At 40.7% G+C, this 21,772-nt stretch overlaps 1 protein-coding gene and 1 pseudogene across 5 annotated transcripts in view; one reads left to right on the top strand and one right to left on the bottom strand.

Annotated features, from left to right (window-relative positions):
- Positions 1-21,772, top strand: part of KLHL32 (kelch like family member 32) — a 291,710-nt gene that overhangs the window by 188,686 nt on the left and 81,252 nt on the right. The gene's annotated exons all lie outside the window — the stretch shown is intronic.
- Positions 3,795-12,664, bottom strand: LOC143989951 (small ribosomal subunit protein uS2 pseudogene; annotated as a pseudogene).

Below are 21,772 nucleotides of genomic sequence, written 5' to 3'. Positions count from 1 at the left end.
CGCTCCGCTGCCACTTATATAGTGACAATGGGGCGGTGTCACATGGTATATGTCACATGGGTTGGTCACATGGGTTGATGTCACATGGGGACTATGACATCGTAAGGGGGCGGGGTCACCATGTGACCAACCCATGTGACATATACCATGTGACACCGCCCCATTGTCACTATATAAGTGACCGCACAGCGCGGCTCTGGCATTCCGGCCGGAGAGATCGTCGAGTCAACATCTCCAGGAGAAGAAGAAGAACAAGAAGAACAAGAACGGAAGGCGGCGGCGGCGACAGAAGACCGGGCCACCGCCTGTAAAAGAGCTACAAGAAGGCGCGGTGGCCCGGCAGAAGAACCGAAGGCGGCGACAGAAGAACGGAAGACGGCGACAGAAGACCGGGCCACCGGACCAGGCGCGGTGGCCCGGCAGAAGAACCGAAGAGGGGGACAAGACCCCCGAAGTCGGGAGAAGAGGCCGGCGGCGGGGAGGAAGAAAGCCGGACTCCTCCGCTAGCAAAAGAGCTACACACACATAGCGGAGGAGTCCGGCGAGAAGACCCCCGAAGACGGAAGACCCCCGGAGCTGTGCAATAAAATATTTTTTCTCTGTGTTGTGTTTTTTATTGTACTTTAGTTCACAGGTGAATGGGTAGGGGTACATTGTACCCCATACTCATTCACATAGGGTGGGGGGCCGGTATCCGGGGGCCCCCTTCTTAAAGGGGGCTCCCGGATTCCGATAAGCCCCCCGCCCGCAGACCCCGACAACCAACGGCCAGGGTTGTCGGGAAGAGGCCCTTGTCCTCATCAACATGGGGACAAGGTGCTTTGGGGTGGGGGGGCCGCGCGGCCCCCCCTTCCCCAAGGCACCCCCCATGTTGAGGGCACGCGGCCTGGTACGGCTCAGGAGGGGGGGCGCGCTCGCTCGCCCCCCTTTCCTGGCCGGCCGGGTAGCGTGCTCGGACAAGGGTCTGGTGTGGACTTGGGGGGAACCCCCACGCCGATTTTTTTCGGCGTTGGGGTTCCCCTTTAAGCCCATTCCAGGCGGCGGAGCCCGCGACGTCTCCTTCGCGGGCCCCGCCTACCTGCACACGCGCTCGAAATGGGCGGATTTGCCTCCGCCTTACGTGGGCGAGTCCGTTCATTTCAAAAGTTGAGCGAACTGTTTGCCCAACCTTGTTCGTCAAACAGTCCGCTCGTGTGTGGGCAAGTCCGCTCATGCAAATTTTGAGCGGACTGTTTGATGAAACTGTTTGCCGAACAAGGTTGGGCGAACAGTCCGCCCGTGTGTACGCGGCCTGAGGTGCACTTGCAGACCTAACTTTTTATGTCTATTATATTCCAACATTAAGGTCCCTACAAAAATTCACAATTTCGTTTCTGTCTATGTTGGAGTTTTGTAGGCCTTCTACCTTTTTATGTTCCAGCACCTCCTGTTGCATTCTCCATAGTATAAAATCAAAAAATCCACAGGGACGAGGAGCCTCTCATAATACCACAGGAGGTGAGCAGACCCAGGAATTGAAACTAAACTAAATATGAGCACCTGGGTTCCTGAGATTCAGTATATAAGAATTGGGGCCTGTGTCAATGGGCTTTTTTCACTTCAAATGGGTTTTGAGTTTTTAATACAAGTCTATAGGAATACAAAACCTACTTGAAGCAGGTAATTGAAGCAGGTCAAAAAGAGGTTACTGACAGGTCAAATGCACCTGTAAATGAATTTTAGATGATCTCAGAAGCATCCTAAATTCATCTCAAACTGATACCATCAGCATAAGCCCAAAGTCCTTTCACACAGGCCCATAAGATAGTAATAAACAGAAAGAAGCGCACTCACATAGCCACATCCGTAAATTGAGGAAATAAACAAAAAAAGGTGTACTATAACAGTAAACCTAGGTCAGAATTTAAAGGCATAGGAAACAACGAAGAGGTATGAAAATATACACTATTTATTGAAAAATCCACAACATGAATAGAACAGTATTAGCATCGGGTGATATCTATAAGAAAGATTTAAAACTAAGTATGTCATTCAGGCCTGGGTTCAGAGTTGCTCGTAAGTCTTATACCTATTGGGTCTCCCTTTGGAGCACCCTCTTATCAAAATTGCCCCCTCGAGGGTCCTCATAGATACGATCAAGGGCAGCAAATTTGAAGACCTCGGGATCATATTTGTGTTTCAAAGCCACATGGTGGCCCATGGTGGTATTCAAAAGGCCATTGGTGGCATAATACACATGGTCCTTCATCTGTTTCCAAAATGATCTAATCATTTTGCCAACGTAGAAGGCTCCACATTGGCAAAAGATAATATATATGCATATTGTTTTGGGGACCGAATAAAAGGTAGGGGTCTTGGGATGTGGCACCTGTATGCCCTCAAAAATCTGTTTGATGGTACCCTCTGAATCAGTTTCCGGATACTTATAAGTGAGACTTATCTCTTTGCAAGGTATGGTCACCTGTTTAAATATATTTGCCCTAAGAATAATGTAAAAGCTATTTTTTTTCTTGTATATATCCACCGGCATTATGGTTATTTCCTGTTGACAAAAATAAATTTTGTAAATGTACAGTGGTATATAACTATTTTAAAACCTATATGTTCTCTTTTCAGACAGTGAAGTCTGTTCTCTTTATTGCTATCTGTAGAATCTTGACCTAATCCTGAAGAAGCCTAACGGTGAAATACGTAGATACACAAGGGCTCACTGCACATTATGTATTAGTATACATGATGTTTAATTGTTCTGTATTGTTCTATTCATGTTGTGTATTTTTCAATAAATAGTGTTTATTTTCATACCTCTTCATTGTTTCCTATGCTTTTAAAGTCTGACCTAGGTTTACTGTTATAGTACACCTTTTTTTAGTTTAGGCCCATAAGATAGTTTAAGTCAAAAGAATCTACAGTAAAAACTGAAATATTGTCTTCAAGTGGACCAAGCCTTTAAATAATTCTGTTTTTGAAAGTGTTTACTTATGATAATGTTCACCCAGTTTACAAATTGTGCCAAACTTGTACTCCTTGCTTAATCCTAACCACTTACCAGAGCTACAACTTACCGCCCCCCCCCCCCCCCCCCCAACCTGTAGCAGGAAAGCAACCTAGATGCCAATAATAAATTGAAAATAAACCTGTTACCTGAAAAGAAGATTTAAAATACTCCCCTTTCCAGCAGGCCTTACTATCGAACTCTGCTCCAATAATAAGGCATCGTCCCCCAAGGTTTGCCAGGAGGCTGACAATTCCAGGAATATTGTTTTTTTGTGCACCAGCAGCACTTCTATGGTACTTCTGTGTCTTGTAGTGATGTGGAGGTGGGCAGAATGAACAACTAAGCTCAGGGGGACACAGTAGATTGACCCTCCCAGAAGTATGGGTTTATTGTTTCACAACAGACCTGGGGGGGACAATTTGTTAGCAATGCTGCGGCATTCATTATTATTCATTCATTATCTTCTTAGTTAAAAGTTTTATTTTTAAATGAATTGCAGTGTTGTTTAAGTAATATTTTTAGTGTAAAAACATTGTTTAAAAAATTGTAACGGCGTAACTATACTAATGTCATTTTTTACATTTTACTATTACTTTATTATAGAAAGATATTCTTACCCAGTACACAGGTTTCCTCCTCTTACAATTAGTCTCTGTGTTCTGAATACCGTATGTGCATGTGGCAGTATTCTACTCTTTTGTAGCTTCATTTAGTCTGTTTTATCTATATCTGAGTGATGGCATACCTGGCAATTAATGAAACAATATGTTATGGGGATTGAAAATGTTATGCAAAGTCAGTGCAACATGGCTTTTGACACATCACATATGAGAATTGCATAGGTTGTGACCATGATTGACTTAACTATAGGTGAGTCACTCTCAAAGCCCACATCCATTTTATTAGGGTTGACCTTTGACACAACTTCATTCAGTCTATACACAATAAATCTATATGATTCTGTTCATACTGCAAGGAAACCTACGAGTGCCCATCAGTGCCACCTATGAGTGCCCATCAGTGCCACCTATGAGTGCCCATCAGTGCTGCATACCAGTGCCACCTATCAGTGCACATCAGTGCCACCTATCAGTGCCCATCAGTGCCACCTCATTGGTGCCACCTCATCAGTGCCTGTCAGTGCAGCCATATCAGTGCCCGTTATTAAAGAAGAAAACATACTTATTTACAAAAAAAAATAACAGAAACAAAGAAAAACTTGTTTTTCTGGGCGTTAAGGTGTCTAAGTGCCTGGTATTGAAATGGTTAACTGACATGCAATCTTGTCCACAGAACATGGTTGGGTAATATATAGGTAAACCAGTGACTTGCAGAATGGAAATTACAAATACTCATACTGGGGAAAAGGACAGTTTTACTATAACCTTTATCAGTAGAGATGTCTTTCGACTTAAAGGTCTTCATGTTAGTCAGTCAGAATAATATCGAAAAATAAGGACATTTTCAGAATTGGATTTCACTGATTTCCTGGCAATTTTGGAAATTTACAGCTAGCTTCCCAACATGAAGTCCTCCCACTTCAAAGACTCTGGAAGTGAGTAAGTTCCTATGAGATAAACAACATCATGAAGGTAGTATTGCTAAAGTTAAGAGGATACGTTAATTTCAAACATTCAGTAGAATAGGGAAAACATAGGGAGAACTATTCCTAAACATGATTGGATATTTAAAGCACCCCACTATATGAAATAAAGCTCACCTATGTGAGTTTTAGGGCAATTAAAGCTAAAAATTCAGGCAAATGGCTAAATATACAGAAAGAGTACATACAGCATAATGGAGCTGTTTTATATGCCAAAAGATTTGTATAAATATTTATATTTCTGTCTATCCAGTCCTGAGATTTATACAACTCTGCCATGCAACAACAGCCCTGCCTACATAATTGTATTCAGAGAATAAAAAAAGCTTAAAATGTGTCTTAAAAACAAGGTTGAATTCTTTATGGCAGATATATACAGTGTAACCTTCTGTCGTGGTGCCCACAACATGCAGGTATATCCTCTAGACAATGAAAGCCATATATAAAGCTCTTTTGGTTACTGATAGCTGGTTTTATTGAGAATCCTCTTCACAGTATGGTAGAATTCAATCTGTTGGTCATATACATTCCAATTTCATCCAGCTGATTGCTTATCTGGTTGATCCTGATTTGTGTTTAAGGGTCCTTTCACACGGGGCGGATCAGTGCTGATCCGCCCCGTGGATATCCGCTTGCTCAGCGGGGATCGCCGGACTGAGCTCCGCTGAGCAGGAAGATGACAGGTCTGTCTCTACACACTGCACAGGGACGGACCTGTCACAGCGCCGCTCTCCCCTATGGGAGATCGGGTGACGACGGACCGCAGTGTTCGTCTTCACTTGATCCGATCCGACGACGGATGGAAAAATTGCCTTTTCCTTCGTCACACTTTTTCGGATGGGAGTGGGTCGGATGTCAGCAGACATGTCAGCGCTGACATCCGACGCTCCATAGACCTCTATGGAGCATCCGTTCATGTCCGCTTAAAAAACTGACAGGCGGGCCTGAATGGATTGTCCGTGTGAAAGGGGCCTAACGCAGTGTCAGTCCATGAAATGTGTTTAGATGGTAATCCAAGGACTAATGTTTAATCTATGTCTATTGCCATGGTGTCCGTCAATGGTAGACGGTTGTCCATATATAAGTTGTATGAGCTGGTCGTTACCAACTTATCATCAAGAAACAGCTTAAAGTCCTCAAATCCATATAAAAGGTATTGATTTAGATCGGTGAACAGTAGGGGTGTTCACCCAGCTTGAAAAGCTTACATGTTTCATTCCACAAGGGGCAGAACTTCATCAGATTAAGCAACACATCCTCAGTATGCAAATATACAGATGTAGTATTTCACAGAAGGCACAAGATGTGTATTCAAAATTCCAAGAAAGGAGGAGGTGTTTTCAGTACCTCCTATATACTTCCTAGGAAGTGAAATGCATCGAGAAACTATATCTTTATCCTGGACCTTTAATTGTAATTTTGAACATGTGCCTTCTGTGAAATACTACATATGGATATGTGAGATACAGTATATACATGTGTTGTTTCATCAGTCAAAGTAAAATCAGCCTTGTTTTTTTTTTTTAAGACACATTTTATTATTTATTCTTTGCATGAAATTTTTTTACATTTTTTTAACACACCTCTAAATATGTGTACCTGAAAAGTCCTGTTTTTTATACTGTTTTCTTATTGGGTGCATATTTACGATGTTGTTCCACTCTGATATGAGTTAACCACTTGCCTACTGGGCACTTTTACCCTCTACCTGCCCAGGCCAATTTTCAGCTTTCAGAGCTGTCACACTTTGAATATTTGCACAGTCATGCAGCACTGTACCCATGTAAAATTTTTATAATTTTTTTTTACACAAATAGAGCTTTCTTTTGGTAGTATTTAATCACTGCTGTGTTGTTTTTTTGTTAAACAAACAAAAAAAATGAAAATTTTGGGAAAATTAAAATAAATGTTCATAGTTTGTTAGAGAATTTTGCAAACAGGCAATTTTTCTCCTTCATTGATGTGCGCTGATGAGGCTGCACTGATGGGCACCGATAGGCTGCACTGATGAGGCGGCACTGATGGGCAATAATAGGTGGCACTGATGAGGTGGCACTGGTGGGCACTGATCAGGAGGCACTGATAGGTGACATTGATGGGCACCGATAAGTAGCACTGATAGTTGACACTGAAGGACACTACTTGGCAGCACTGACTGGCACTAATATGTGGCACTGATGGCACTGATTAGCAGCACTGGTGGGCACTGATTAGCAGCACTGGTGGGCAAATTTTGGGGCCAATGTCCCTTTAACAGAAGTTGGTTGTCGGCTTCATTCTTTTCTCCTTACTCTGTCAACATGAGAGGGAAAAAAGCCAATAACTGGCTTCTGTTTATATCGTGATCAGCTGTCATTGGCTGACAGCTGACCACGTGGTATAAGGCCGCTGTGATCAGTCCTTTATCCTGACACGGTAGCTGTCTTTTGGCTATGGCACAGGTGGGAACCGGTTAAACAGCGGTCTTTTCAATAAGTTATTCAATCTTACAAACAAGTCTTATCCCCTCTTGTGACATGACAGTAAAAGGAGATGCAACAGGATGATGAAATACATTTTTCTGTCACTCTGTTCTCTCCTCCTATTAGCATGCTCTTTGTACTGCAGCACACCTGATTAGTTTCTTGTGCTGATTCTCTTTTGCTCCTAGTCTAAGCCCAGCAGCACAGGAACTGTAAAAAAACGTATATAAAGTCAAATTCAGGTACTTGCATAGAATGCATTAAAATACATGTATGATGTATTCATGATTAGGCAGCGGCATTAATGTGTACCTTTTATAGCTGTCAGGATTTCAGTTTTAATTATTTTCAATAACATATTTAGGGTCAGCCATGGGATAAGCGAGATAAAAGAGCTCTGTAAATTTCTAAATGGCTTATTAATTTTTGTAGGAAATATTCAGAATATGTTATAACAGACTAGCTATAAATATATATTTAGATTGATGTTGTTGATAGCAAACAACTGTAGATAACAGTAGTCTATGTGCCTTCGACAAGGAGCACTTGAGCATTTATCACTGTATGCAATGAATACATCCAGATGAAATATATACAGTGCAACTTAAAAAGCTGATTATTTGATTCCATGCCACATCCACTCAATTATAATAAAAAGAGGAGATATGCCTTAGTGAATAACTAGCTGCTACTCTAACCTCTGTTGTAGACTGTTGCATCTGGACAAAGCACAGCACACTTGAAATATTTTCTGGGTAACTTTATGTGCGCTAAATTGTATCAAAATGTAAAGTGATAGTGTTATTAATCTATGGCGGTAATAACTAAACTGTCTATTTTCTATCTGATCAAATTTATCAAATAGAAATGCTCCCAGTTCCCTTTCCAACTAAGTTTCAGATGATGTCAAGACCCGCTGGTAAAAACAAATGTTAATATCAGTAATTTCAGTTCATGTATGTACCTGACTTTTATTTGTACATCTTTAAAGTGTGACAGTTGTCTAGCCTACAGGTGTCCTCCATTAGGTGTATGCTGAACAGGGTTTGCAGAAAATCAAAATAAGATGGGGCATGAGTGCAAAGAATAGAAAAGGAGCAGATGTATGAATGTTCATGGAATTGATATTACGAAGCCTGACATTTTCTTAATCAGCCCCTGCAGTGTGTTCTAGTATCCAGCCAGCTTTGCGCTGCTAAAGTATGTTGGGAATGGAGTTCTGCAATCACAGCCTAGTTGTCAGGATATTAAAGTTTGGCTGGTTAGGGCATGGATAAGGCCTCCTGCAGCACTGATGAAACAGTCACATACTGCTTTAAGTGACTATGGTGTCTTTAAGCCATAAGGCTCTTTTAACCAGTCTAAAAGACATGGGCTTTCTGTTAGATTTTCTATCCTAGATTTATGTATTATTCGTTTTTCTATATAATTCAAAATGTGTTGTCTATCCTCAAAAGTGTAAATGATCTTTTTATTTTCTTTTAATTTATTTTTTTATAATATATTTTTGGATCATTTATACACAATAACTCATACAAACAAATCGTTGATCCATAGAAATACACATTTAGCTTGATAGTCTGTTTGAATAAATATTGGTATAACATAATTTATTTTCATAGACCATAAATTAAGGACTAAATGCAGTTACAGTAGGGTAAAATATGTTGGATATGTTGGAGCATATCTGATTTATCATTTACAAATCTTATTGTATCTTATATATCCTGTGTATTTACAGCATGCAATACATTTTCCCCAAAAATTTAATATTTTTTGATATGTATATTGACTTATGTGACTGTTTTTAAACACAGCTTAGTTAACCATATGTTACTATATTCAAATGTTAAGCATGTCAGGGGGCTTTCATTCATCTTTATAAAATCTTTAGATTATATGGCTAAATAAACTGTCTCAAATTGTTTTTGGTATACATTTTTAAGACACGTTATTAGTAAATTAATAGGCTGATGAAAGTTTAATTAAAAAAATGGATGATTCTAGTTATAAATTAGCCTGACTGGATAACATCTAAGCTCCCATCATATATATAGCTGAATCCACAAAGCTTTACCCACAAGGATGAGGATCTTTTTTTAGCCATGTAATTTCTATTTTCAAATCTCTTGGACCTCAACTGTCACTTTTTATAAAATAAGTAGCTGGTTTTTGCTAGGGCTCATTTATACTTGCTTTGGCTTCAACACACATTAACGGCTAGTTTACACTTGCTTCAAAACAAGGCTTCGGGTATGCACAATTGGAGCTTCTTTACATAGAAGTTGTTATAATTCCATAAACCTGTAAGCTTTGAATAAGTCTGTTGGCAACATGTTACAGTATTGAACAATATGCTTTAATAAAAAGTTACTGAACAAAACAAAAAAAAAGGCTTCAGACAGGCTAGTCAAAGCTCCTGTCACTAAGTAAAACGGTTAGCTTACAGTCTTGTTTATACCTTGCTTTTGCTTTGCTTCGGTTTCGCTTCAAAAATTATGCCCCATGTAGCTTTATTGGTGCTTCAAAGCATCTTCAATGCCTCCATAGAAGTCTTTGGCAAAGTTCGCTTGAAGCCTCACTGAAGCCCCACCGAAACCTCATTGAAGCCCCACCAAAGGCTCTTCAAAGTCCCATCGAAGCGCCACCAAAGCCCCATCAAAGCGCCACCAAAGCCTCATTGAAGCCTCACCGAAGCCTCGCCAAAGCCTCATAGAAGCCTCAAGCAAAAGCAAGGTGCAAAGAGGACTGCAAGCTAACCATTTTATTTGGTGACAGGGGCTTTGACTGGCATTCAGAGAGCTTTAACCTCCCTGGCGGTATGATTCAGTCTGGAATAAGGTGCTGAAAGCGGTACAATTATTTTGCATGGAAATCTGGCTTTTATTTTGTAGTCCTGTAATTCTTAGGAATAACGCTCTGAAATCTCTTCAAACCAGAGTCTAGCAGACATCCCGGGTATGATAAAGTTTATAATATAATAAAGAATAATAAGAATTATTCAATAATGTAATCAAATCCCCAAAAAAATGAAAAAGGGACATGTTTTGGTTGCTATGGACAATCTCCAAATTCCAGGCAGTAAAAAACAGTATTTATAATATAAAAGTGCATGCAGGGCATTGCACAGACCACTAGGGACAAAGGGGGTGTGTATTTTTTAATACAGCACTGTAATCTGTAAGATTACAGTGCTGTGTGTGTTTTGTGTGTTTTTATTTTTTTGAATTTGGAGCCGTTCTCCGCTCCCGTGCGTCGTAACGTCGCAGGGAACGGAGCTCGGCGGCATTCGGCACTGTGAATCGAGCGGAGGACGGCTCGATCACACAGCGCGGTGGACATCGCTGGATCCAGGGGACAAGGTGAGTAACTCTCCCTGTGTCCTCCCCTGCATTGAGCGATGCGATCCCGAGTCTGGCTCGGGGGTTACCGCTCTTGTAATTAAAATCCCAACCCGAGCCAGACTCGGGATTACCGCTAGGAAGGTTAACAAAGTGTGCACAAAGCCATGTTTTGAAGCAAGTATAAACTAGCCCTAACTCTTCAAATTGAGCATATCATCTTTTCAAAGTCAAATAGGACTGATATATGATTTACTATTGGATCAAATAATAATAATTGTTCGGAGAACCTATTGTAAAGAAAGACTATCCAGTCAGTCAGTTGATTCGTTTAGAGTTTTCCTGTAAGGCCACAGTTATATTTATTTTATTAAATCATTTTCATTTTGGCAGTTCCATACTAGTAATTTATTACAACATCCTGAAAAATCTCTGTGGGCAAAATTTTTTACTTCTGACCATTGCAATTGCTTATTATTTCGCTCTACAGATGACTACATGCCTTGATCCAAATTTGATTTTTATACTAGAACATCAGATCAAAAAGGACTCTGGCCTTGTATCTCCATCCTTATATCCATTGTGAGCTCTAATTTGTGTCATCAAAACCTTAAGTTGATTTCATGAGTTGTAGACTACTTAAAGTTGAACTATAGGCAAAACATTTTTTCATTTTGTCATATTTTTTTTTCTCCATCTGTGTCCCATTGTGGACATTTCCCTTCTCTTCCTGTCCCAAAGCCAAACAGGGAGTGGGGGGAAATCCCTGCACATTAAGGGACCCTCAGGTCACCAGAAATAGTGTCCCCATTGGAAGATTTCCCTTTTCTGGGAACAAGCCAAAAGTTGATAAATTCTTTTACTTTAACGTTCAATAATAATGGTAAACAGGACAAATAGAGAGGGTGAATCTCCCTAATGGGGGCGCACACAGCAATAAAAACTGACAGTTGCTCTAATCCCTCTCCACCCTATCCAAAACTCCCCAAAAATGTTTTGCCTTTAGTTATACTTAAACTTTGCAATATGTCATTACTATTCCTCCTCAAAAACCCATTACTACCACCATCTCCACTAAAGCAGTTATTCCTTAAATATATATATCCTTGGTAAACACTTATCTAGTCAATTATATTTCACTGACCGAAGTTTAATAAATTTAAAATTTGTCTATAGAAAAAACATTTTTTTCTTTTAATTTGGGATACCTGGGACTCCTGTTTTTTTTTTTCTCAAACGGGTTTATTTCAAATCCACCATGATGTTTGAACAGTGTTCCCACCCATTCTGATGCCTGAGCAGTTGGGGCAGTAGACCAGTCATCTGTGCTAGCTGGTTGGGAGCTCCAATCTTCTGCTGCAGGTTTGGGAGCTGCTGCTACTGCCACAGATGCTGTGGCTGGGATCTCTGGGCGCTCTGCAGGAAATTGCTGAATGGGCACAGATGGGACTTGTACTCCTTCTGACCAGTCAAGAACTTCAGGCTGAGGAAACTCTGGAACATTTGCAGACCATTCACCCTGGTATTCCTCCTTAGTGGTAGCCTTCTCTGCAGCAGCCTGTTCTTCCTTCTCAATCTCCTCAGGATCCCGTTAAAAGTAGAGATCAGGCATGACTTCCCATGGATGTTCACGAGAAATTGTTCCCCTCATGCGCAGAACTTCACGAGCAAGCATCCACCACATAAGACCAACAGAATGGGCACCCTTGTTATTACAGGGGATGGCAATATCCACATAACGTAGAGGTGAATCAGTATTGCAGAAAGAAATAGTTGGAATATTGACATATAATGCCTCAGTAAGAGGTTGATGATCAGCGCGTGGGTCAGTCACAACCAACAGGCGTGGTTCATGGAAAGCAGCTTGAATCTGATTGGTGAAAGTACCAGGTGTGAAGCGACCAGCAATCGGGGTGGCCCCACAGGACGAAGCAAATTTAAAGACAGCGCTCTGGCCAGTATTTCTGGAGGAAATCACACAAACATCAGCTGGGTGTTCAATTGCTACAATGGCACGTGCAGCAAGCAGAAGCTTCTCTCATGTCCGTTTCAGATTTAAAATGTAAATACCATCACTTTTCCTTTTGTAGATATACTGCTCCATTTGAAAGTCGAGGTTAGTGCCACCCAAGTGAGTACCTGCAGCCAGGAACTTGAGGACATCTTCCTCTTTCATTTGCAGGACATCCAGACCTCCGGACATTGTTAAATACCCCTGAAGCTACGATGGGGAAAAATAGACAACTCTGTGTAGAGAGTCTCCTGCTGGAACGAAGCAAAAAGAGCGGGACTCCTGTTTTTATGCTCTTTCATCACACTTCTCTCTTGACAACATTAGTAAACAAAGCAAAGTAAGGTAACAGACAGCAAAAAAAATGCAGAAATGCAAAATAGCACAAAAAAGTAGCTTGAATAAGCTACATCAACCTACACGAAGCCCCCCTGGATACTGGCAGCCATACTCCATTGCTGCACACATTTTGGACTAGGGTAGGGTCTTGCTATGGTGGTTCATTCGATGATAATAGCTTAATATGGGTAACAAGTTGACTATAGAATTTGAGTTGTATTGAGTTTTTAATAACATTGTAATAAAATGTAGGACTTTTTTAAACAATGTGTTTACAAAGTCCATGATTTTTCCTTACTCTTTATCTAGACTTAACTAGGACGTGGCACTTTGCTACTAGTACCTGTATCTACAGTACCACCCTGTGAAGATACAAACCCATATTCTATTTAAAAAGTAGCAAAAAGTTTACTATAATCCCATATAGACCTATGTTTTGGAACAGACACACAGATCTCTTTTGTCAAGGTGACGTAACCACGTAATGTGAACCATGAGTATATGTACACACATAATGAAAACAAACAAGGTCCACTAGGACTAAGACTATTCAAATATGCATTTGGCAACGGCGTAGTATAAGACTGTAACTTCTGTGCAATTTTTTGATGAAGTAAAATGCATCTCTTTGTGTTATATAAACAAGTTTTGTTCAAGAATAAGATAAAACTACTTACAAGCAAATAAACATGTCAAAATCCACTCCATCTTCTTGTTCATCAAGAGACCCTGATGAAGGAGACCCCTTCAAAGCGCATTGGCTATAAGACTTGGAACTCACTAGAAATTAGAGGTATTTGGGTTTCCAGCCTCAGGCACCTGGTCATCACTAGGAGGTTTGTTTCTTTAACGCTGTTCTTCTTTATATATTTGTTTTAGTAGTTTTACTCTGTTCTTCAATAAAACATTGGGTTTGATTTACTAAAAGTTTTTTTTTGTCAAAGCTTAATTGAACAAGTTGAAGTTAGAGGCTAATTAGCTACCATGCACCTGATTTTTCACTCTCAAGGTTTAGTAAATGAACCCCATTGTGTATATATAACACAAGGAGAAGTGTTTTGCTTAATCGTTTGAAGGGATGGTGATCACCCCCAAAGTAACGGCCAAGATTAAGTACAGGCATACCCCACTTTTAAGTACACACTGGGGTTTATTTACTAAAGTTGGAAAGTGTAAAATCAGGCTCCCTTCTGCATAGAAACCAATGAGCTTCTACCCCAGCTTGTTCAATTTAGCTTTGGTAATAAAACCTGGAAGATCATTGGTTTCTATGCAGAAGTGAGCCTGATTTTGCACTTTCCAGCTTTAGTAAATAAACCCCATTGTGTACTTAAAAGTGGGGTATGACTGTACTGCCTGCTGTAGTTGTAAGGTGTGGAATGCAGAACATGCGGGGAAGCAATCAAAAAGTACATTTGATGTCTCCAGTGAGCCGTAAAGCTGAAGCTACAGATTGGACCAAAAAACAAGGCTCTTTGCATACAGGTGCCAGGATCATAATGTTCACTGCAGGTCTGACACTCTGCAGCTGAATGGCACTGGTATGCTACCTAACCCTTTGAGTAAGTTTGATAATTATTCCTAATTAGGGTGACCAAATAAAGTAAGTTAAGTTAGTATTGCACTTTGCTGCTCACTGTTGCTCTTGAAAGCATGCAATAAAACTATAAAGGTGAATGCACTGGTGTAGATGCACATGGAGAGGCTTCATTTCTAGTTTTTTTTTATAGACCAATGATTTTTTCTATACCAAGTATACCTTAGTTATAAAGACATAAGAGGAGACTGTGGATAAACTGAAGCTGTGATCACCTATACGTAACCTGTGTATGTATGTAATTTATCGTGATGAACTGTGTTTTTTCTTATAAATCTATAGGTTCTGCTACATTATTCTGTGTTTATATTCTGTGTAGTATTTTGAGGAGACTGTGGTTGAACTTGAACTGTGACAACCTTAATGCAACCTGTGGATTCATGAATTTGGATGTAATGAATTGTGGTGCTTGTGCACATCACTTTGATTTTGTTGAATATAGATCCCATACGCTTTATGGTTTCTAAAATAATAACATATTGGGAAGCAGAAATGAGATAGGAGCACAGATGTCTATGTCAGCTGAATCAAGAGATAACATCACTTTAACTGACACTAAAGACTAGTTAGATCAACAGACAAACATTCCCTCTACAATTCAATGCGCAGAATTGGATATACAAGCATACAATGATAAAGTGAAATGCAACAATTGCAAAACGTACAAAGCCCTATAGCCAAAGGCAAATGTATCCTTGGCTGATTGCCTCTGATCCACATAGTAAACATTTCGTAAGACCGAGAGGAGGCAACTGACCACTATGCGATAAGTCATCAATTTCTTGTGACAGTGTGTTTGATTTATTAAAACTGGAGAGTGCAAAATCCAGTGCAGCAGTGTATGGTATCCAATCAGCTTCCAAAGTCAGCTTGTTCTATTAAGCTTTGACAAAAAACCTGGAAGCTGATTGGTTTCTATGCAGAGTGGCACCAGATTTTGCACTCCAGTTTTAGTAAATGAACCCCAATGTTCTTTTCCAAAAAATATTTCCATTGACTGTAAAAACATTTTTCACAACAGAGGTCCCATTTTCAGATTGCCACAACTGCAAACTCTAATGGGGCAGCAGGAAACTTAGAAAAGGAAAATTAGATCTCTCTCTCTAAAAAAAAAAGGTGACCAACAAAACAACTTGATCATCAATGTATATAGCTGGGCATTTCTCCCCTAACTCTCTACTACCAATTATGGATATCAGGGCACTCTACATTAACATGCCCAGTGATGAAGGCATTGACTCTGTTAAACAGTTTCGTTCATATGCAATATCCAAACAAAAGTGTGGCACTGAGATGGAGCGTCATTGTTTGTGAAAAATTTTATTGGCACGATTGCAGAGGAGTACTTTGGGCTAACACCTGTGTACCAGGATTGTGGTACATAGATGAAAATTTCTTGATAAAGCATAGCCGTCTGCTTTGTTTTTTATGAATTAGTGTTTTTCTCAGTCCCTACATGTTAATATTGTTGTTAGTCTACTCCATTTAAGGCCCTCACTTTCCCTGATGTGACCGTGTCTGTTGGTTCTGATTCTTAGCATTGTACTCTTCCTTTCTCCAGTGCCCACCCCAAGCATTTACAAGAAAATCATCTGTTTCTTAATTTTTATGTGTCAATGATTTTAATGGGGACAAGGACAGTGACATACTCCAATGAGTATGGAGCCCATTGTGCTCTAACGTACCGCACATACATGATGAGAGTTTAATCCATTCAGAGTTGCAGCCACACCTGTCACTTGTGGCTGCAGCTCAAAAAGGGAAAGATCTATTCAATGTATGCCAACTTTGCACCTGCCCTCTGTGACACAGGCACATCTAGTCAGAAGCAGAAGCGACTGTCAGCAGCTCAATGCTATGGCCTCCCGTGCAACATCTGGCAGGGATTTTTTACTGTTGCTAGCTATGGATGGATGCCAGGCAAGCTCTTTCAAAAGGTTAAGATTGATTTAAAGACAGCGCTGGTATTATGAGCATTCAATCTGTTACCTGCATTGATGTTATTGTTATCTAGAAACATGTCTACTGTGGGCATGGTGGTGAATTACACCATTAAAGTTGTACATGACCACAATAGGCATATTTATTTAGCCAGCAATAAATTATGGTAGGTATCTATTTACTATGCCTTTTCCTTATGCAAGCTGACTGGGGGTCCAGAGTATTTTACCTATAAAGGGTTATTTGCTCTGATATACACTTTTATTTTACACCACCTTGTTCTGTGCTGTACATTCTGTATTCCAAACCATATCATTATGTACTCTGTGCTGTACATTCCCCCATTATAGACAATGCAAGTAGTCTCAGACCCTATTTACTACATCCTTTTAAGCCATACCAAATATTCAGTGTGCAAACCACACCCTGATTTTGTTGCTGCATGTTCTATACCCCATATTTTACTTATGATCACAAAAATCCACTGCATTCAGAAAAAGCCCCTGTACAGATTGACAAAAAAAAAAGTTTGTGGAACATGACTATCCATAGATGGTCCTTACTACAGCTATTGTATAAGCAACCGAAAAGGCCAACCAACTTGTAAGGGACCCATTTATACAAATGTACAACTCATTGTCTGATAGTATAAAAAAATTACCAACAGTCATCTGTACATCCTTGAAATAGTGAAGTCAGAAAACATACATTACACATGTGTAAGATCCCTTTAGGACCCCTTTCACACTGAGGCAGTTTTCAGGTGTTCTAGCGCTAAAAATAGCGCCTGTAAACTGCCTCTCAAGCCACCCCAGTGTGAAAGCCCGAGTGCTTTCACACTGGAGCAGTGCACTTGCAGGATGGGAAAAAAAGTCCTGCAAGCAGCATCTTTGGGGTGGTGTCGGAGTGGTGTATACATCGCTCCCACACTGCCCCAGCCCATTAGAATGAATGTGCACCGCTTCTGAAGTGCCAGAAAAGAGTTTCGGAAGCGCCACATCACGGCCGCTTTTAACCCCTTCTTGGGGGTTAAAAGCGCCTCGCTACCACCCGAATACATAAACATAACAGCGGTAAAGTGATGCTAAAACTAGCGGTGCTTTATCGTGGATGCCAGCATCGCCCCAGTGTGAAAGTAGCCTAGCGGTAAACATTTATTTATCATACCAAATTCCGAAGAAAAGTTTCAAAATGTATCATTCCATTTCCAGTATAAAAGGATGCTTTGGATGTCAGAATCGATGTGTCGTTGTTGGGTCTACATGTTGCTAGATCACAGGTTTATTCAAATTACGTTTTCAGAAGCACCTGACTGACATATTGGTTGCCTGTAAAAACAAACTGTTTAGCAAAGACAAGGTGATTGACCATGTTGCTAGATTCATTTGTGGTGACAATAGGAACAAACTATCTATACAAAGGGAGTCTTTTTTTATCCAAACTTTAAAATTGTTGCATATCAGTATGTCACTGTTGTGCTACCTATATGAGCATTAGGATATGCTTTGCTTGTTTTTCTTATCCACTAATTATGTATTAAATTATGTATTTATAATTTCCTTTATTTGAATTTCTGATATAACTTTGTTTTTTGGTGTGGCATGACATTGTTCATTTACTGTAGGTGTATAGTTTGCTTCCACCCACTCATAAAAGGCAGTCCCTAAGTAGGTCCAGCGTGCATTTCATCCTTATTAATTATTCTCTTTTTATGTTATTTATTGTTGTGGCCATGGTCACACCAATCCAGTATGAATCATTTCCACCTGTGCTCTGCACATGCACAATATAGTGTTACCAAGTCTGAGTGGACGTGAAGTCATTTCTGTCGTTCTGTTTCAGGAGTGCTGTAGTGTGCTACAGCACTCCTGAAACACAGATCATGGCACCTTCCCCTTTTTTTTCTGTACAGACAGCATTGCTTCATCTCAAGTGAGCCCTTTTTCCTTACATTTTGGCAAATTTGATGGTTTTATAATTGCAACCCAGGAACATACATATGGGGTTGCTAAGCAAGTAGGATGGTCTCAGGTGGAGCTTGTTAGCTCCTATTATGTGTATATAGGCTTGTGGTAAACAATATGTGGTTGTTGCATATCTCGTCACGTTGACCTTCATGCCATTGAAATGTTGGTCATTATGGGATTTAGGTAAACTTTTTGCTACTTTGCTCATCTGCATGTTGGAATGCTGGCTTTTCGCAAAATTTGGATTGATTCAGTGCCAGTGTGGGTGCAAACTGGTGTATGTGAACAATAAAAACCTGACAGAGATTCTAACCATGCCCTTGTTTATGCAAAACATAAAAAATATACCGTATTTATCGGCGTATAACACACACTTTTTTCCCCTTAAAATCAGGGGAAAATTGCGGGTGCGTGTTATACGCCGATACTCCGCGATTTCCACACAATTTTTTGGGCTCTGGGCGGCTGAGCCCTTCTCGCGGCTTTCGGCCGCTCTCGTACCTTCTCAGCGGCTTTCGGCCGCTCTCGGACATTCTCGGCGGCTTTCAGACGCTCTCGGACCTTCTCGGCGGCTTTCGGCCGCTCTCAGACCTTCCGAGAGTGGCCGAAAGCTGCCGAGGTCCGAGAGCGTCCGAAAGCCTCCAAGAGTGGCCGAAAGCCTCCAAGAAGGGACGAGGTGGTCGAAAGCCGCCGAGAAGGTCCGAGAGCGGCCGAAAGCCGCCAAGAACTTCCAGGTGCCGCCGAGATACACGGGACGTCTCGGCGGCGCCATTTTTAAAAACATAAGCGGACAATGCACTAAGACGGACAAGCTGCATGTATAGGCTGCAATGAGGACAGGCTGCAATGAAGACAGGCTGCATGACAAGGCTGCATGACAAGGCTGCAATGAGGACAGGCTGCGTGACAAGGCTGCAATGAGGACAGGCTGCATGACAAGGCTGCAATGAGGACAGGCTGCATGAAAAGGCTGCAATGAGGACAGGCTGCATGACAAGGCTGCAAATGACGCTGACAAAGCTTCAGATGGACACTGATAAGGCTGCATTGATGGGCATTTAAATGTAAGTTTTTTTTCCTTAAATTTCCCTCCTAAAAGTTTTTTCCACAAAATTCCCTCCTAAACTTGGGGTACGTGTTATACGCCGGCGCGTGTTATACGCCGATAAATACGGTACTTCAATGATTGACATGTAAATGATTGCTTTAGTTTATCACACTTTGCACATTAATGCTATCTTTGACACTGCTTTATCCCCTTCCCGCCGAGCGTACGCAGATCTGCGTACTCGGCTTCCGGGGGGTATACCGGGATGATGCCCGCACCTGCAGGCATCATCCCGGTACCGTTTTTTACAGCGGGCGATTGGCTTTCCAGCCATAACAACCGATGCGGCTAAAAGCCGCTCGGCTGTTATGCCGGAGGAGTGGGAGGGGACGTCCCGCCGCCTCTCGCCGCTGTTACCGGTGCTCCCGCTCGATCGGGAGCACCGGTTAGCGATCCGTCGGCTCTGGCTGCTGGGGAGGAACTGGAACGAAGCCGTAATCGGCTTCGTTCCAGTCTCCTCATCGTAAACACGGAAGCGACGTCATGATGTCACTTCCCGTTTACTCGGCTGCCAATGGCGCCGGTTTAAAAAAAATATCCGGTATTCAGAATCGCCGTTTTCGGCGATCTGAATACATTGAAGTGTAAAGGAGGGGTGGGGGGTCTTTTAGACCCCCGATCCCTCCATAAAGAGTACCTGTCACCACCTATTACTGTCACAAGGGATGTTTACATTCCTTGTGACAGCAATAAAAGTGATCAAATTTTATTTTTTTTTTTAAAACAATTTAGTCATTTTAAAATAAATAAAATAAATAAAAAAATAAAAAATAAATTTTTCAAAGCGCCCGCCGTCCCCGCGAGCTCGCGAAGCAAAGAAAACGCATACGGAAGTCGCGCCCGCGTATGTAAACGGTGTTCAAATCACACATGTGAGGTATCGCCGCGATCGTCAGAGCGAGAGCAATAATTCTAGCAGTAGACCTCCTCTGTAACGCTAAACTGGTAACCGTAAAAAAATTTTAAAGCGTCGCCTATTGAGATTTTTAGGTACCGTACTTTGTCGTCAATCTACAAGTGCGCGCAATTATAAAGTGTGACATGTTTGGTATCTATTTACTCGGCGTAACATTATCTTTCACATTACGCAAAAAAATTGGGGTAATTTTACTGTTTTTTTTTTTTATTCATGAAAGTGTCCCTTTTCCCAAAAAGTTGCGTTTAAAACACCACTGCGCAAATACCGTGTGACATAAAATATTGCAACAATCGCCGTTTTATTCTCTAGAGCCTCTGCTAAAAAAATATATATAATGTTTGGGGGTTCCAAGTAATTTTCTGGCAAAAAATATGGATTTTAACTTGTAAACACCAAATTCCAAAAATAGGCTTAGTCATGAAAGGGTTATTGAACAGGCTCTCCGCTGAATTATTCTGTTGTGAAAAGATTTGATAAATAAGATACTTTTTGATCAATTAGACTATATATGCACCTGAAATTAGTATGACAAGAGGATTCCAAATAAGAAATTACTTCATATTAGTATTAGTCCTAGTGTAGTAGTTAATATAAGTCCCAATGTATGCTAGCCTGGGAATTTAAATGTGTAATAAGAGTCGATCGCAATCCTTCTCCTTTCATCCAGTGTTATCTGAAAATGCTACACATATACATATTCTTTCCTATAGTAGTAACTCAACTGATGCATGTTCTCCATTGATGAATGTTAGGTTAGTACTGTAATACATGAACTCTTCTTGGCTTGATCCAATGAAGTAAAAAAAAATTATACTCTAACAAACTATTCATTTATTCAGGGAATAGATACTAAAGAATTTTTTTTATGGGATTTTAAAGTAATATTCCAAGTAAGGTATTTTTGAATATAGTTACATTGGTCCAGCTTTGACAGTGTAACTAAGTATATACAGGCATACCCCACTTTTAAGTACACAATGGGGTTTATTTACTAAAGCTGGAAAGTGCAAAATCAGGCTCACTTCTGCATAGAAACCAATGAGCTTCTAACCCCAGCTTGTTCAATTAAGCTTTGGTAATAAAACCTGGAAGCTCATTGGTTTCTATGCAGAAGTGAGCCTGATTTTGCATGTTCCAGCTTTAGTAAATAAACCCGTATTGTGTACTTAAAAGTGGGTTATGCCTGTACCGTACTTTGCTAATGCCCCTGGAAGCTGGAAGTAGACACAACTACCCAAGTGATCTCCACTTGCTTCCAGGTCCTGTGCTGAGTAGCTGCCCTCATGCATTGTGAACACAGGAGGTTGGCTCCACAGCACAGGCACCATTCAGAAAATACTTTGCATTTTCTGAATAAATTCAGCATTGTAATAGCAAAACAAACAATAGTTATGTTTGACAATCCAATATAAACGTACTTGAAAATATTGTTGTGTTGTTTGCCCTGCTTGTTTTCTGGCCATCTCTTTCCCCAGCTTGCTGGATC

The sequence above is a fragment of the Lithobates pipiens genome, unplaced genomic scaffold, assembly GCF_037356315.1.
Source record: "Lithobates pipiens isolate NorthernLeopardFrog02 unplaced genomic scaffold, aLitPip1_a1.2 Scaffold_18, whole genome shotgun sequence".
In the NCBI taxonomy this organism is placed as follows: Eukaryota; Metazoa; Chordata; class Amphibia; order Anura; family Ranidae; genus Lithobates; species Lithobates pipiens.
This window is presented reverse-complemented; position numbering and strand designations above follow the sequence as displayed.